Source organism: Schistocerca americana, unplaced genomic scaffold, assembly GCF_021461395.2.
Source record: "Schistocerca americana isolate TAMUIC-IGC-003095 unplaced genomic scaffold, iqSchAmer2.1 HiC_scaffold_247, whole genome shotgun sequence".
Classification (NCBI taxonomy): domain Eukaryota; kingdom Metazoa; phylum Arthropoda; class Insecta; order Orthoptera; family Acrididae; genus Schistocerca; species Schistocerca americana.
The window spans coordinates 128,313-144,058 of NW_025725958.1; the positions used below are offsets into that span (position 1 = coordinate 128,313).

The 15,746-nt window shown below is 51.0% G+C and overlaps 16 non-coding genes across 16 annotated transcripts; all 16 read left to right on the top strand.

Moving 5' to 3' along the window:
- Nucleotides 1–1,293: 1,293 nt before the first annotated feature.
- Nucleotides 1,294–1,366, top strand: Trnaa-ugc. The gene has a single exon. It is a non-coding gene; the product is annotated as a tRNA-Ala (tRNA).
- A 416-nt stretch (nt 1,367–1,782) lies between these two features.
- Nucleotides 1,783–1,855, top strand: Trnaa-agc. The gene has a single exon. It is a non-coding gene; the product is annotated as a tRNA-Ala (tRNA).
- A 1,013-nt stretch (nt 1,856–2,868) lies between these two features.
- On the top strand, nt 2,869–2,941 carry Trnaa-ugc. The gene has a single exon. It is a non-coding gene; the product is annotated as a tRNA-Ala (tRNA).
- Nucleotides 2,942–3,357: 416 nt separating this feature from the next.
- On the top strand, nt 3,358–3,430 carry Trnaa-agc. The gene has a single exon. It is a non-coding gene; the product is annotated as a tRNA-Ala (tRNA).
- Nucleotides 3,431–5,147: 1,717 nt separating this feature from the next.
- Trnaa-ugc lies at nt 5,148–5,220 on the top strand. The gene has a single exon. It is a non-coding gene; the product is annotated as a tRNA-Ala (tRNA).
- A 416-nt stretch (nt 5,221–5,636) lies between these two features.
- On the top strand, nt 5,637–5,709 carry Trnaa-agc. The gene has a single exon. It is a non-coding gene; the product is annotated as a tRNA-Ala (tRNA).
- A 1,013-nt stretch (nt 5,710–6,722) lies between these two features.
- Trnaa-ugc lies at nt 6,723–6,795 on the top strand. Its single transcript has one exon. It is a non-coding gene; the product is annotated as a tRNA-Ala (tRNA).
- A 416-nt stretch (nt 6,796–7,211) lies between these two features.
- Nucleotides 7,212–7,284, top strand: Trnaa-agc. The gene has a single exon. It is a non-coding gene; the product is annotated as a tRNA-Ala (tRNA).
- A 1,726-nt stretch (nt 7,285–9,010) lies between these two features.
- On the top strand, nt 9,011–9,083 carry Trnaa-ugc. Its single transcript has one exon. It is a non-coding gene; the product is annotated as a tRNA-Ala (tRNA).
- A 416-nt stretch (nt 9,084–9,499) lies between these two features.
- Trnaa-agc lies at nt 9,500–9,572 on the top strand. Its single transcript has one exon. It is a non-coding gene; the product is annotated as a tRNA-Ala (tRNA).
- Nucleotides 9,573–11,298: 1,726 nt separating this feature from the next.
- Nucleotides 11,299–11,371, top strand: Trnaa-ugc. Its single transcript has one exon. It is a non-coding gene; the product is annotated as a tRNA-Ala (tRNA).
- A 416-nt stretch (nt 11,372–11,787) lies between these two features.
- On the top strand, nt 11,788–11,860 carry Trnaa-agc. Its single transcript has one exon. It is a non-coding gene; the product is annotated as a tRNA-Ala (tRNA).
- A 1,013-nt stretch (nt 11,861–12,873) lies between these two features.
- Nucleotides 12,874–12,946, top strand: Trnaa-ugc. The gene has a single exon. It is a non-coding gene; the product is annotated as a tRNA-Ala (tRNA).
- Nucleotides 12,947–13,362: 416 nt separating this feature from the next.
- On the top strand, nt 13,363–13,435 carry Trnaa-agc. Its single transcript has one exon. It is a non-coding gene; the product is annotated as a tRNA-Ala (tRNA).
- A 1,726-nt stretch (nt 13,436–15,161) lies between these two features.
- Nucleotides 15,162–15,234, top strand: Trnaa-ugc. The gene has a single exon. It is a non-coding gene; the product is annotated as a tRNA-Ala (tRNA).
- A 416-nt stretch (nt 15,235–15,650) lies between these two features.
- On the top strand, nt 15,651–15,723 carry Trnaa-agc. Its single transcript has one exon. It is a non-coding gene; the product is annotated as a tRNA-Ala (tRNA).
- Nucleotides 15,724–15,746: the final 23 nt, after the last annotated feature.

A 15,746-nucleotide genomic window follows, 5' to 3' on the forward strand; every position in this document is an offset into this window, starting at 1 on the left:
CCTGCAGACACCGAACAGCCACACTAGGAGGGCGGCCTAAGTCGTCGGCGAAATGTGCTCATTCGCTTGTGTGCGACGTCAAGCTCTAAATAAGGCTGTCACTAGCGTGAGCGTTGCGTGAGCGTCGTGTAAAGTCGGAAAAGTCGTCTGCGTGGGTGAGTGCCATGTTTGGGGAGCGTTTCGTAGTTTGCGCAGTGCAATGGAGACGCGGAAAGTTGTTGTGGCCCAGTCTTTTGCAGTTGGACGACAAGAGTGGTACACAGTAGTAAAGTGCGAGGCAGCGCCTCCAGAATTTTTAACACACCAACATGCGCACACTGCCATGCAAGTGGAATAATTCACAGCCAGAAAATGTGTCAAGGCAGATACGAGCCAACGATTAGCAGCCACAATTGGCAAGCGTGCTGTAATGCGCACGAAGCACCCTCCTCCCACCACTACACTTAATTTAGAAACAGTACAAGTGTTCCCATAAGATTCTCAAACCTATGTCGCAAAGATCAGCCTTGCGCCGAATTCACAAAAATCCCACTGCACATTCCAATTCTTGACGTGCAGTCGGCTGCTACTGGTGTTGCTAGTTGTGACTGCTGATGACAGATGCCGTAGCAATCAATTCATGGAGTGAGTTGTATGTTTTGCGATACTCTGTCTCTGACAAGCAAGCAGAGGTGACATAGGCGCGAACACAGGAAGCTTGCAGCCCCTCGCTGCCTGCAGACACCGAACAGCCACACTAGGAGGGCGGCCTAAGTCGTAGGCGAAATGTGCTCATTCGCTTGTGTGCGACGTCAAGCTCTAAATAAGGCTGTCACTAGCGTGAGCGTTGCGTGAGCGTCGTGTAAAGTCGTCTGCGTGGGTGAGTGCCATGTTTGGGGAGCGTTTCGTAGTTTGCGCAGTGCAATGGAGACGCGGAAAGTTGTTGTGGCCCAGTCTTTTGCAGTTGGACGACAAGAGTGGTACACAGTAGTAAAGTGCGAGGCAGTGAGTTGGCATGAACAGTCGAGTGCACAATGGGTCTTCAGATGTGCTTGTTACCTCAGGTGCTGTGTGATTGTCGACATGGAGTGAAAACGGAGCAACTTGTGACTGTCCCTTCAATTTAAGACGTTAAAAACGGACGGAATTTGCAGTCGTAATACCAGAGCATCGAAACTACTTGGAACTCTTGCGTATGTGAACGTGTCCGCGCCTTTGTACTCTGGTCCCTTCACCCCTGCAAACCAACCAACCATCGCGTCCGTGCACATGAGAGTAGCAAAGAACGGAGAACAGCGCAGCTTGGTTGTGCTTGGGGGCGTAGCTCAGTTGGTAGAGCGTTCGCTTTGCATGTGAAAGGTCCCGGGTTCAAGCCCCGGCGCCTCCATGTTTTGTGGTCAGTGCGTGGTAAGTGTTGGTCGCGGCGAGCCTAAAGGCACGCAAGATGTTGCAAAGCCAGCGTCACAGACTCGTATACTGACGTAAGGAGAGCAAGACGTAAATGTGAGGACCGGCTGTTGTCGAGGTGTCATCGAGTGCAAATCTGCCTTAGGTATAACGGCCTAACCTCAATGAAGTCTAGAGAGTGGACAACACGTTCGTCTACCTCAGAGCGTTGGCCGAACGCTATTTTCGACGTCGTGCGTGCCACTTTGATTTTGGCCAACTACGATTCGATACAGAATGCAGGAAACCTGAAAGACACCCTCACGGACACATTGAGAGTAGTGTTTGTCAGCGGAATAATGGGAGTGCAAGGGTCTGTGTCATTGATATGGCTGTATGTAGCGCAGTTCGTCAGCAGGGGGCGTAGCTCAGATGGTAGAGCGCTCGCTTAGCATGCGAGAGGTACTGGGATCGATACCCAGCGCCTCCAGAATTTTTAACACACCAACATGCGCACACTGCCATGCAAGTGCAATAATTCACAGCCAGAAAATGTGTCAAGGCAGATACGAGCCAACGATTAGCAGCCACAATTGGCAAGCGTGCTGTAATGCGCACGAAGCACCCTCCTCCCACCACTACACTTAATTTAGAAACAGTACAAGTGTTCCCATAAGATTCTCAAACCTATGTCGCAAAGATCAGCCTTGCGCCGAATTCACAAAAATCCCACTGCACATTCCAATTCTTGACGTGCAGTCGGCTGCTACTGGTGTTGCTAGTTGTGACTGCTGATGACAGATGCCGTAGCAATCAATTCATGGAGTGAGTTGTATGTTTTGCGATACTCTGTCTCTGACAAGCAAGCAGAGGTGACATAGGCGCGAACACAGGAAGCTTGCAGCCCCTCGCTGCCTGCAGACACCGAACAGCCACACTAGGAGGGCGGCCTAAGTCGTCGGCGAAATGTGCTCATTCGCTTGTGTGCGACGTCAAGCTCTAAATAAGGCTGTCACTAGCGTGAGCGTTGCGTGAGCGTCGTGTAAAGTCGGAAAAGTCGTCTGCGTGGGTGAGTGCCATGTTTGGGGAGCGTTTCGTAGTTTGCGCAGTGCAATGGAGACGCGGAAAGTTGTTGTGGCCCAGTCTTTTGCAGTTGGACGACAAGAGTGGTACACAGTAGTAAAGTGCGAGGCAGTGAGTTGGCATGAACAGTCGAGTGCACAATGGGTCTTCAGATGTGCTTGTTACCTCAGGTGCTGTGTGATTGTCGACATGGAGTGAAAACGGAGCAACTTGTGACTGTCCCTTCAATTTAAGACGTTAAAAACGGACGGAATTTGCAGTCGTAATACCAGAGCATCGAAACTACTTGGAACTCTTGCGTATGTGAACGTGTCCGCGCCTTTGTACTCTGGTCCCTTCACCCCTGCAAACCAACCAACCATCGCGTCCGTGCACATGAGAGTAGCAAAGAACGGAGAACAGCGCAGCTTGGTTGTGCTTGGGGGCGTAGCTCAGTTGGTAGAGCGTTCGCTTTGCATATGAAAGGTCCCGGGTTCAAGCCCCGGCGCCTCCATGTTTTGTGGTCAGTGCGTGGTAAGTGATGGTCGCGGCGAGCCTAAAGGCACGCAAGATGTTGCAAAGCCAGCGTCACAGACTCGTATACTGACGTAAGGAGAGCAAGACGTAAATGTGAGGACCGGCTGTTGTCGAGGTGTCATCGAGTGCAAATCTGCCTTAGGTATAACGGCCTAACCTCAATGAAGTCTAGAGAGTGGACAACACGTTCGTCTACCTCAGAGCGTTGGCCGAACGCTATTTTCGACGTCGTGCGTGCCACTTTGATTTTGGCCAACTACGATTCGATACAGAATGCAGGAAACCTGAAAGACACCCTCACGGACACATTGAGAGTAGTGTTTGTCAGCGGGATAATGGGAGTGCAAGGGTCTGTGTCATTGATATGGCTGTATGTAGCGCAGTTCGTCAGCAGGGGGCGTAGCTCAGATGGTAGAGCGCTCGCTTAGCATGCGAGAGGTACTGGGATCGATACCCAGCGCCTCCAGAATTTTTAACACACCAACATGCGCACACTGCCATGCAAGTGGAATAATTCACAGCCAGAAAATGTGTCAAGGCAGATACGAGCCAACGATTAGCAGCCACAATTGGCAAGCGTGCTGTAATGCGCACGAAGCACCCTCCTCCCACCACTACACTTAATTTAGAAACAGTACAAGTGTTCCCATAAGATTCTCAAACCTATGTCGCAAAGATCAGCCTTGCGCCGAATTCACAAAAATCCCACTGCACATTCCAATTCTTGACGTGCAGTCGGCTGCTACTGGTGTTGCTAGTTGTGACTGCTGATGACAGATGCCGTAGCAATCAATTCATGGAGTGAGTTGTATGTTTTGCGATACTCTGTCTCTGACAAGCAAGCAGAGGTGACATAGGCGCGAACACAGGAAGCTTGCAGCCCCTCGCTGCCTGCAGACACCGAACAGGCACACTAGGAGGGCGGCCTAAGTCGTCGGCGAAATGTGCTCATTCGCTTGTGTGCGACGTCAAGCTCTAAATAAGGCTGTCACTAGCGTGAGCGTTGCGTGAGCGTCGTGTAAAGTCGGAAAAGTCGTCTGCGTGGGTGAGTGCCATGTTTGGGGAGCGTTTCGTAGTTTGCGCAGTGCAATGGAGACGCGGAAAGTTGTTGTGGCCCAGTCTTTTGCAGTTGGACGACAAGAGTGGTACACAGTAGTAAAGTGCGAGGCAGCGCCTCCAGAATTTTTAACACACCAACATGCGCACACTGCCATGCAAGTGGAATAATTCACAGCCAGAAAATGTGTCAAGGCAGATACGAGCCAACGATTAGCAGCCACAATTGGCAAGCGTGCTGTAATGCGCACGAAGCACCCTCCTCCCACCACTACACTTAATTTAGAAACAGTACAAGTGTTCCCATAAGATTCTCAAACCTATGTCGCAAAGATCAGCCTTGCGCCGAATTCACAAATATCCCACTGCACATTCCAATTCTTGACGTGCAGTCGGCTGCTACTGGTGTTGCTAGTTGTGACTGCTGATGACAGATGCCGTAGCAATCAATTCATGGAGTGAGTTGTATGTTTTGCGATACTCTGTCTCTGACAAGCAAGCAGAGGTGACATAGGCGCGAACACAGGAAGCTTGCAGCCCCTCGCTGCCTGCAGACACCGAACAGCCACACTAGGAGGGCGGCCTAAGTCGTAGGCGAAATGTGCTCATTCGCTTGTGTGCGACGTCAAGCTCTAAATAAGGCTGTCACTAGCGTGAGCGTTGCGTGAGCGTCGTGTAAAGTCGTCTGCGTGGGTGAGTGCCATGTTTGGGGAGCGTTTCGTAGTTTGCGCAGTGCAATGGAGACGCGGAAAGTTGTTGTGGCCCAGTCTTTTGCAGTTGGACGACAAGAGTGGTACACAGTAGTAAAGTGCGAGGCAGTGAGTTGGCATGAACAGTCGAGTGCACAATGGGTCTTCAGATGTGCTTGTTACCTCAGGTGCTGTGTGATTGTCGACATGGAGTGAAAACGGAGCAACTTGTGACTGTCCCTTCAATTTAAGACGTTAAAAACGGACGGAATTTGCAGTCGTAATACCAGAGCATCGAAACTACTTGGAACTCTTGCGTATGTGAACGTGTCCGCGCCTTTGTACTCTGTTCCCTTCACCCCTGCAAACCAACCAACCATCGCGTCCGTGCACATGAGAGTAGCAAAGAACGGAGAACAGCGCAGCTTGGTTGTGCTTGGGGGCGTAGCTCAGTTGGTAGAGCGTTCGCTTTGCATATGAAAGGTCCCGGGTTCAAGCCCCGGCGCCTCCATGTTTTGTGGTCAGTGCGTGGTAAGTGTTGGTCGCGGCGAGCCTAAAGGCACGCAAGATGTTGCAAAGCCAGCGTCACAGACTCGTATACTGACGTAAGGAGAGCAAGACGTAAATGTGAGGACCGGCTGTTGTCGAGGTGTCATCGAGTGCAAATCTGCCTTAGGTATAACGGCCTAACCTCAATGAAGTCTAGAGAGTGGACAACACGTTCGTCTACCTCAGAGCGTTGGCCGAACGCTATTTTCGACGTCGTGCGTGCCACTTTGATTTTGGCCAACTACGATTCGATACAGAATGCAGGAAACCTGAAAGACACCCTCACGGACACATTGAGAGTAGTGTTTGTCAGCGGAATAATGGGAGTGCAAGGGTCTGTGTCATTGATATGGCTGTATGTAGCGCAGTTCGTCAGCAGGGGGCGTAGCTCAGATGGTAGAGCGCTTGCTTAGCATGCGAGAGGTACTGGGATCGATACCCAGCGCCTCCAGAATTTTTAACACACCAACATGCGCACACTGCCATGCAAGTGGAATAATTCACAGCCAGAAAATGTGTCAAGGCAGATACGAGCCAACGATTAGCAGCCACAATTGGCAAGCGTGCTGTAATGCGCACGAAGCACCCTCCTCCCACCACTACACTTAATTTAGAAACAGTACAAGTGTTCCCATAAGATTCTCAAACCTATGTCGCAAAGATCAGCCTTGCGCCGAATTCACAAAAATCCCACTGCACATTCCAATTCTTGACGTGCAGTCGGCTGCTACTGGTGTTGCTAGTTGTGACTGCTGATGACAGATGCCGTAGCAATCAATTCATGGAGTGAGTTGTATGTTTTGCGATACTCTGTCTCTGACAAGCAAGCAGAGGTGACATAGGCGCGAACACAGGAAGCTTGCAGCCCCTCGCTGCCTGCAGACACCGAACAGCCACACTAGGAGGGCGGCCTAAGTCGTCGGCGAAATGTGCTCATTCGCTTGTGTGCGACGTCAAGCTCTAAATAAGGCTGTCACTAGCGTGAGCGTTGCGTGAGCGTCGTGTAAAGTCGGAAAAGTCGTCTGCGTGGGTGAGTGCCATGTTTGGGGAGCGTTTCGTAGTTTGCGCAGTGCAATGGAGACGCGGAAAGTTGTTGTGGCCCAGTCTTTTGCAGTTGGACGACAAGAGTGGTACACAGTAGTAAAGTGCGAGGCAGTGAGTTGGCATGAACAGTCGAGTGCACAATGGGTCTTCAGATGTGCTTGTTACCTCAGGTGCTGTGTGATTGTCGACATGGAGTGAAAACGGAGCAACTTGTGACTGTCCCTTCAATTTAAGACGTTAAAAACGGACGGAATTTGCAGTCGTAATACCAGAGCATCGAAACTACTTGGAACTCTTGCGTATGTGAACGTGTCCGCGCCTTTGTACTCTGGTCCCTTCACCCCTGCAAACCAACCAACCATCGCGTCCGTGCACATGAGAGTAGCAAAGAACGGAGAACAGCGCAGCTTGGTTGTGCTTGGGGGCGTAGCTCAGTTGGTAGAGCGTTCGCTTTGCATATGAAAGGTCCCGGGTTCAAGCCCCGGCGCCTCCATGTTTTGTGGTCAGTGCGTGGTAAGTGTTGGTCGCGGCGAGCCTAAAGGCACGCAAGATGTTGCAAAGCCAGCGTCACAGACTCGTATACTGACGTAAGGAGAGCAAGACGTAAATGTGAGGACCGGCTGTTGTCGAGGTGTCATCGAGTGCAAATCTGCCTTAGGTATAACGGCCTAACCTCAATGAAGTCTAGAGAGTGGACAACACGTTCGTCTACCTCAGAGCGTTGGCCGAACGCTATTTTCGACGTCGTGCGTGCCACTTTGATTTTGGCCAACTACGATTCGATACAGAATGCAGGAAACCTGAAAGACACCCTCACGGACACATTGAGAGTAGTGTTTGTCAGCGGAATAATGGGAGTGCAAGGGTCTGTGTCATTGATATGGCTGTATGTAGCGCAGTTTGTCAGCAGGGGGCGTAGCTCAGATGGTAGAGCGCTCGCTTAGCATGCGAGAGGTACTGGGATCGATACCCAGCGCCTCCAGAATTTTTAACACACCAACATGCGCACACTGCCATGCAAGTGGAATAATTCACAGCCAGAAAATGTGTCAAGGCAGATACGAGCCAACGATTAGCAGCCACAATTGGCAAGCGTGCTGTAATGCGCACGAAGCACCCTCCTCCCACCACTACACTTAATTTAGAAACAGTGCAAGTGTTCCCATAAGATTCTCAAACCTATGTCGCAAAGATCAGCCTTGCTCCGAATTCACAAAAATCCCACTGCACATTCCAATTCTTGACGTGCAGTCGGCTGCTACTGGTGTTGCTAGTTGTGACTGCTGATGACAGATGCCGTAGCAATCAATTCATGGAGTGAGTTGTATGTTTTGCGATACTCTGTCTCTGACAAGCAAGCAGAGGTGACATAGGCGCGAACACAGGAAGCTTGCAGCCCCTCGCTGCCTGCAGACACCGAACAGGCACACTAGGAGGGCGGCCTAAGTCGTCGGCGAAATGTGCTCATTCGCTTGTGTGCGACGTCAAGCTCTAAATAAGGCTGTCACTAGCGTGAGCGTTGCGTGAGCGTCGTGTAAAGTCGGAAAAGTCGTCTGCGTGGGTGAGTGCCATGTTTGGGGAGCGTTTCGTAGTTTGCGCAGTGCAATGGAGACGCGGAAAGTTGTTGTGGCCCAGTCTTTTGCAGTTGGACGACAAGAGTGGTACACAGTAGTAAAGTGCGAGGCAGCGCCTCCAGAATTTTTAACACACCAACATGCGCACACTGCCATGCAAGTGGAATAATTCACAGCCAGAAAATGTGTCAAGGCAGATACGAGCCAACGATTAGCAGCCACAATTGGCAAGCGTGCTGTAATGCGCACGAAGCACCCTCCTCCCACCACTACACTTAATTTAGAAACAGTACAAGTGTTCCCATAAGATTCTCAAACCTATGTCGCAAAGATCAGCCTTGCGCCGAATTCACAAAAATCCCACTGCACATTCCAATTCTTGACGTGCAGTCGGCTGCTACTGGTGTTGCTAGTTGTGACTGCTGATGACAGATGCCGTAGCAATCAATTCATGGAGTGAGTTGTATGTTTTGCGATACTCTGTCTCTGACAAGCAAGCAGAGGTGACATAGGCGCGAACACAGGAAGCTTGCAGCCCCTCGCTGCCTGCAGACACCGAACAGCCACACTAGGAGGGCGGCCTAAGTCGTCGGCGAAATGTGCTCATTCGCTTGTGTGCGACGTCAAGCTCTAAATAAGGCTGTCACTAGCGTGAGCGTTGCGTGAGCGTCGTGTAAAGTCGGAAAAGTCGTCTGCGTGGGTGAGTGCCATGTTTGGGGAGCGTTTCGTAGTTTGCGCAGTGCAATGGAGACGCGGAAAGTTGTTGTGGCCCAGTCTTTTGCAGTTGGACGACAAGAGTGGTACACAGTAGTAAAGTGCGAGGCAGTGAGTTGGCATGAACAGTCGAGTGCACAATGGGTCTTCAGATGTGCTTGTTACCTCAGGTGCTGTGTGATTGTCGACATGGAGTGAAAACGGAGCAACTTGTGACTGTCCCTTCAATTTAAGACGTTAAAAACGGACGGAATTTGCAGTCGTAATACCAGAGCATCGAAACTACTTGGAACTCTTGCGTATGTGAACGTGTCCGCGCCTTTGTACTCTGGTCCCTTCACCCCTGCAAACCAACCAACCATCGCGTCCGTGCACATGAGAGTAGCAAAGAACGGAGAACAGCGCAGCTTGGTTGTGCTTGGGGGCGTAGCTCAGTTGGTAGAGCGTTCGCTTTGCATATGAAAGGTCCCGGGTTCAAGCCCCGGCGCCTCCATGTTTTGTGGTCAGTGCGTGGTAAGTGTTGGTCGCGGCGAGCCTAAAGGCACGCAAGATGTTGCAAAGCCAGCGTCACAGACTCGTATACTGACGTAAGGAGAGCAAGACGTAAATGTGAGGACCGGCTGTTGTCGAGGTGTCATCGAGTGCAAATCTGCCTTAGGTATAACGGCCTAACCTCAATGAAGTCTAGAGAGTGGACAACACGTTCGTCTACCTCAGAGCGTTGGCCGAACGCTATTTTCGACGTCGTGCGTGCCACTTTGATTTTGGCCAACTACGATTCGATACAGAATGCAGGAAACCTGAAAGACACCCTCACGGACACATTGAGAGTAGTGTTTGTCAGCGGAATAATGGGAGTGCAAGGGTCTGTGTCATTGATATGGCTGTATGTAGCGCAGTTCGTCAGCAGGGGGCGTAGCTCAGATGGTAGAGCGCTCGCTTAGCATGCGAGAGGTACTGGGATCGATACCCAGCGCCTCCAGAATTTTTAACACACCAACATGCGCACACTGCCATGCAAGTGGAATAATTCACAGCCAGAAAATGTGTCAAGGCAGATACGAGCCAACGATTAGCAGCCACAATTGGCAAGCGTGCTGTAATGCGCACGAAGCACCCTCCTCCCACCACTACACTTAATTTAGAAACAGTGCAAGTGTTCCCATAAGATTCTCAAACCTATGTCGCAAAGATCAGCCTTGCTCCGAATTCACAAAAATCCCACTGCACATTCCAATTCTTGACGTGCAGTCGGCTGCTACTGGTGTTGCTAGTTGTGACTGCTGATGACAGATGCCGTAGCAATCAATTCATGGAGTGAGTTGTATGTTTTGCGATACTCTGTCTCTGACAAGCAAGCAGAGGTGACATAGGCGCGAACACAGGAAGCTTGCAGCCCCTCGCTGCCTGCAGACACCGAACAGGCACACTAGGAGGGCGGCCTAAGTCGTCGGCGAAATGTGCTCATTCGCTTGTGTGCGACGTCAAGCTCTAAATAAGGCTGTCACTAGCGTGAGCGTTGCGTGAGCGTCGTGTAAAGTCGGAAAAGTCGTCTGCGTGGGTGAGTGCCATGTTTGGGGAGCGTTTCGTAGTTTGCGCAGTGCAATGGAGACGCGGAAAGTTGTTGTGGCCCAGTCTTTTGCAGTTGGACGACAAGAGTGGTACACAGTAGTAAAGTGCGAGGCAGCGCCTCCAGAATTTTTAACACACCAACATGCGCACACTGCCATGCAAGTGGAATAATTCACAGCCAGAAAATGTGTCAAGGCAGATACGAGCCAACGATTAGCAGCCACAATTGGCAAGCGTGCTGTAATGCGCACGAAGCACCCTCCTCCCACCACTACACTTAATTTAGAAACAGTACAAGTGTTCCCATAAGATTCTCAAACCTATGTCGCAAAGATCAGCCTTGCGCCGAATTCACAAAAATCCCACTGCACATTCCAATTCTTGACGTGCAGTCGGCTGCTACTGGTGTTGCTAGTTGTGACTGCTGATGACAGATGCCGTAGCAATCAATTCATGGAGTGAGTTGTATGTTTTGCGATACTCTGTCTCTGACAAGCAAGCAGAGGTGACATAGGCGCGAACACAGGAAGCTTGCAGCCCCTCGCTGCCTGCAGACACCGAACAGCCACACTAGGAGGGCGGCCTAAGTCGTCGGCGAAATGTGCTCATTCGCTTGTGTGCGACGTCAAGCTCTAAATAAGGCTGTCACTAGCGTGAGCGTTGCGTGAGCGTCGTGTAAAGTCGGAAAAGTCGTCTGCGTGGGTGAGTGCCATGTTTGGGGAGCGTTTCGTAGTTTGCGCAGTGCAATGGAGACGCGGAAAGTTGTTGTGGCCCAGTCTTTTGCAGTTGGACGACAAGAGTGGTACACAGTAGTAAAGTGCGAGGCAGTGAGTTGGCATGAACAGTCGAGTGCACAATGGGTCTTCAGATGTGCTTGTTACCTCAGGTGCTGTGTGATTGTCGACATGGAGTGAAAACGGAGCAACTTGTGACTGTCCCTTCAATTTAAGACGTTAAAAACGGACGGAATTTGCAGTCGTAATACCAGAGCATCGAAACTACTTGGAACTCTTGCGTATGTGAACGTGTCCGCGCCTTTGTACTCTGGTCCCCTCACCCCTGCAAACCAACCAACCATCGCGTCCGTGCACATGAGAGTAGCAAAGAACGGAGAACAGCGCAGCTTGGTTGTGCTTGGGGGCGTAGCTCAGTTGGTAGAGCGTTCGCTTTGCATGTGAAAGGTCCCGGTTTCAAGCCCCGGCGCCTCCATGTTTTGTGGTCAGTGCGTGGTAAGTGTTGGTCGCGGCGAGCCTAAAGGCACGCAAGATGTTGCAAAGCCAGCGTCACAGACTCGTATACTGACGTAAGGAGAGCAAGACGTAAATGTGAGGACCGGCTGTTGTCGAGGTGTCATCGAGTGCAAATCTGCCTTAGGTATAACGGCCTAACCTCAATGAAGTCTAGAGAGTGGACAACACGTTCGTCTACCTCAGAGCGTTGGCCGAACGCTATTTTCGACGTCGTGCGTGCCACTTTGATTTTGGCCAACTACGATTCGATACAGAATGCAGGAAACCTGAAAGACACCCTCACGGACACATTGAGAGTAGTGTTTGTCAGCGGAATAATGGGAGTGCAAGGGTCTGTGTCATTGATATGGCTGTATGTAGCGCAGTTCGTCAGCAGGGGGCGTAGCTCAGATGGTAGAGCGCTTGCTTAGCATGCGAGAGGTACTGGGATCGATACCCAGCGCCTCCAGAATTTTTAACACACCAACATGCGCACACTGCCATGCAAGTGGAATAATTCACAGCCAGAAAATGTGTCAAGGCAGATACGAGCCAACGATTAGCAGCCACAATTGGCAAGCGTGCTGTAATGCGCACGAAGCACCCTCCTCCCACCACTACACTTAATTTAGAAACAGTACAAGTGTTCCCATAAGATTCTCAAACCTATGTCGCAAAGATCAGCCTTGCGCCGAATTCACAAAAATCCCACTGCACATTCCAATTCTTGACGTGCAGTCGGCTGCTACTGGTGTTGCTAGTTGTGACTGCTGATGACAGATGCCGTAGCAATCAATTCATGGAGTGAGTTGTATGTTTTGCGATACTCTGTCTCTGACAAGCAAGCAGAGGTGACATAGGCGCGAACACAGGAAGCTTGCAGCCCCTCGCTGCCTGCAGACACCGAACAGCCACACTAGGAGGGCGGCCTAAGTCGTCGGCGAAATGTGCTCATTCGCTTGTGTGCGACGTCAAGCTCTAAATAAGGCTGTCACTAGCGTGAGCGTTGCGTGAGCGTCGTGTAAAGTCGGAAAAGTCGTCTGCGTGGGTGAGTGCCATGTTTGGGGAGCGTTTCGTAGTTTGCGCAGTGCAATGGAGACGCGGAAAGTTGTTGTGGCCCAGTCTTTTGCAGTTGGACGACAAGAGTGGTACACAGTAGTAAAGTGCGAGGCAGTGAGTTGGCATGAACAGTCGAGTGCACAATGGGTCTTCAGATGTGCTTGTTACCTCAGGTGCTGTGTGATTGTCGACATGGAGTGAAAACGGAGCAACTTGTGACTGTCCCTTCAATTTAAGACGTTAAAAACGGACGGAATTTGCAGTCGTAATACCAGAGCATCGAAACTACTTGGAACTCTTGCGTATGTGAACGTGTCCGCGCCTTTGTACTCTGGTCCCTTCACCCCTGCAAACCAACCAACCATCGCGTCCGTGCACATGAGAGTAGCAAAGAACGGAGAACAGCGCAGCTTGGTTGTGCTTGGGGGCGTAGCTCAGTTGGTAGAGCGTTCGCTTTGCATATGAAAGGTCCCGGGTTCAAGCCCCGGCGCCTCCATGTTTTGTGGTCAGTGCGTGGTAAGTGTTGGTCGCGGCGAGCCTAAAGGCACGCAAGATGTTGCAAAGCCAGCGTCACAGACTCGTATACTGACGTAAGGAGAGCAAGACGTAAATGTGAGGACCGGCTGTTGTCGAGGTGTCATCGAGTGCAAATCTGCCTTAGGTATAACGGCCTAACCTCAATGAAGTCTAGAGAGTGGACAACACGTTCGTCTACCTCAGAGCGTTGGCCGAACGCTATTTTCGACGTCGTGCGTGCCACTTTGATTTTGGCCAACTACGATTCGATACAGAATGCAGGAAACCTGAAAGACACCCTCACGGACACATTGAGAGTAGTGTTTGTCAGCGGAATAATGGGAGTGCAAGGGTCTGTGTCATTGATATGGCTGTATGTAGCGCAGTTCGTCAGCAGGGGGCGTAGCTCAGATGGTAGAGCGCTCGCTTAGCATGCGAGAGGTACTGGGATCGATACCCAGCGCCTCCAGAATTTTTAACACACCAACATGCGCACACTGCCATGCAAGTGGAATAATTCACAGCCAGAAAATGTGTCAAGGCAGATACGAGCCAACGATTAGCAGCCACAATTGGCAAGCGTGCTGTAATGCGCACGAAGCACCCTCCTCCCACCACTACACTTAATTTAGAAACAGTACAAGTGTTCCCATAAGATTCTCAAACCTATGTCGCAAAGATCAGCCTTGCTCCGAATTCACAAAAATCCCACTGCACATTCCAATTCTTGACGTGCAGTCGGCTGCTACTGGTGTTGCTAGTTGTGACTGCTGATGACAGATGCCGTAGCAATCAATTCATGGAGTGAGTTGTATGTTTTGCGATACTCTGTCTCTGACAAGCAAGCAGAGGTGACATAGGCGCGAACACAGGAAGCTTGCAGCCCCTCGCTGCCTGCAGACACCGAACAGGCACACTAGGAGGGCGGCCTAAGTCGTCGGCGAAATGTGCTCATTCGCTTGTGTGCGACGTCAAGCTCTAAATAAGGCTGTCACTAGCGTGAGCGTTGCGTGAGCGTCGTGTAAAGTCGGAAAAGTCGTCTGCGTGGGTGAGTGCCATGTTTGGGGAGCGTTTCGTAGTTTGCGCAGTGCAATGGAGACGCGGAAAGTTGTTGTGGCCCAGTCTTTTGCAGTTGGACGACAAGAGTGGTACACAGTAGTAAAGTGCGAGGCAGCGCCTCCAGAATTTTTAACACACCAACATGCGCACACTGCCATGCAAGTGGAATAATTCACAGCCAGAAAATGTGTCAAGGCAGATACGAGCCAACGATTAGCAGCCACAATTGGCAAGCGTGCTGTAATGCGCACGAAGCACCCTCCTCCCACCACTACACTTAATTTAGAAACAGTACAAGTGTTCCCATAAGATTCTCAAACCTATGTCGCAAAGATCAGCCTTGCGCCGAATTCACAAAAATCCCACTGCACATTCCAATTCTTGACGTGCAGTCGGCTGCTACTGGTGTTGCTAGTTGTGACTGCTGATGACAGATGCCGTAGCAATCAATTCATGGAGTGAGTTGTATGTTTTGCGATACTCTGTCTCTGACAAGCAAGCAGAGGTGACATAGGCGCGAACACAGGAAGCTTGCAGCCCCTCGCTGCCTGCAGACACCGAACAGCCACACTAGGAGGGCGGCCTAAGTCGTCGGCGAAATGTGCTCATTCGCTTGTGTGCGACGTCAAGCTCTAAATAAGGCTGTCACTAGCGTGAGCGTTGCGTGAGCGTCGTGTAAAGTCGGAAAAGTCGTCTGCGTGGGTGAGTGCCATGTTTGGGGAGCGTTTCGTAGTTTGCGCAGTGCAATGGAGACGCGGAAAGTTGTTGTGGCCCAGTCTTTTGCAGTTGGACGACAAGAGTGGTACACAGTAGTAAAGTGCGAGGCAGTGAGTTGGCATGAACAGTCGAGTGCACAATGGGTCTTCAGATGTGCTTGTTACCTCAGGTGCTGTGTGATTGTCGACATGGAGTGAAAACGGAGCAACTTGTGACTGTCCCTTCAATTTAAGACGTTAAAAACGGACGGAATTTGCAGTCGTAATACCAGAGCATCGAAACTACTTGGAACTCTTGCGTATGTGAACGTGTCCGCGCCTTTGTACTCTGGTCCCCTCACCCCTGCAAACCAACCAACCATCGCGTCCGTGCACATGAGAGTAGCAAAGAACGGAGAACAGCGCAGCTTGGTTGTGCTTGGGGGCGTAGCTCAGTTGGTAGAGCGTTCGCTTTGCATGTGAAAGGTCCCGGTTTCAAGCCCCGGCGCCTCCATGTTTTGTGGTCAGTGCGTGGTAAGTGTTGGTCGCGGCGAGCCTAAAGGCACGCAAGATGTTGCAAAGCCAGCGTCACAGACTCGTATACTGACGTAAGGAGAGCAAGACGTAAATGTGAGGACCGGCTGTTGTCGAGGTGTCATCGAGTGCAAATCTGCCTTAGGTATAACGGCCTAACCTCAATGAAGTCTAGAGAGTGGACAACACGTTCGTCTACCTCAGAGCGTTGGCCGAACGCTATTTTCGACGTCGTGCGTGCCACTTTGATTTTGGCCAACTACGATTCGATACAGAATGCAGGAAACCTGAAAGACACCCTCACGGACACATTGAGAGTAGTGTTTGTCGGCGGAATAATGGGAGTGCAAGGGTCTGTGTCATTGATATGGCTGTATGTAGCGCAGTTTGTCAGCAGGGGGCGTAGCTCAGATGGTAGAGCGCTCGCTTAGCATGCGAGAGGTACTGGGATCGATACCCAGCGCCTCCAGAATTTTTAACACACCAACATGC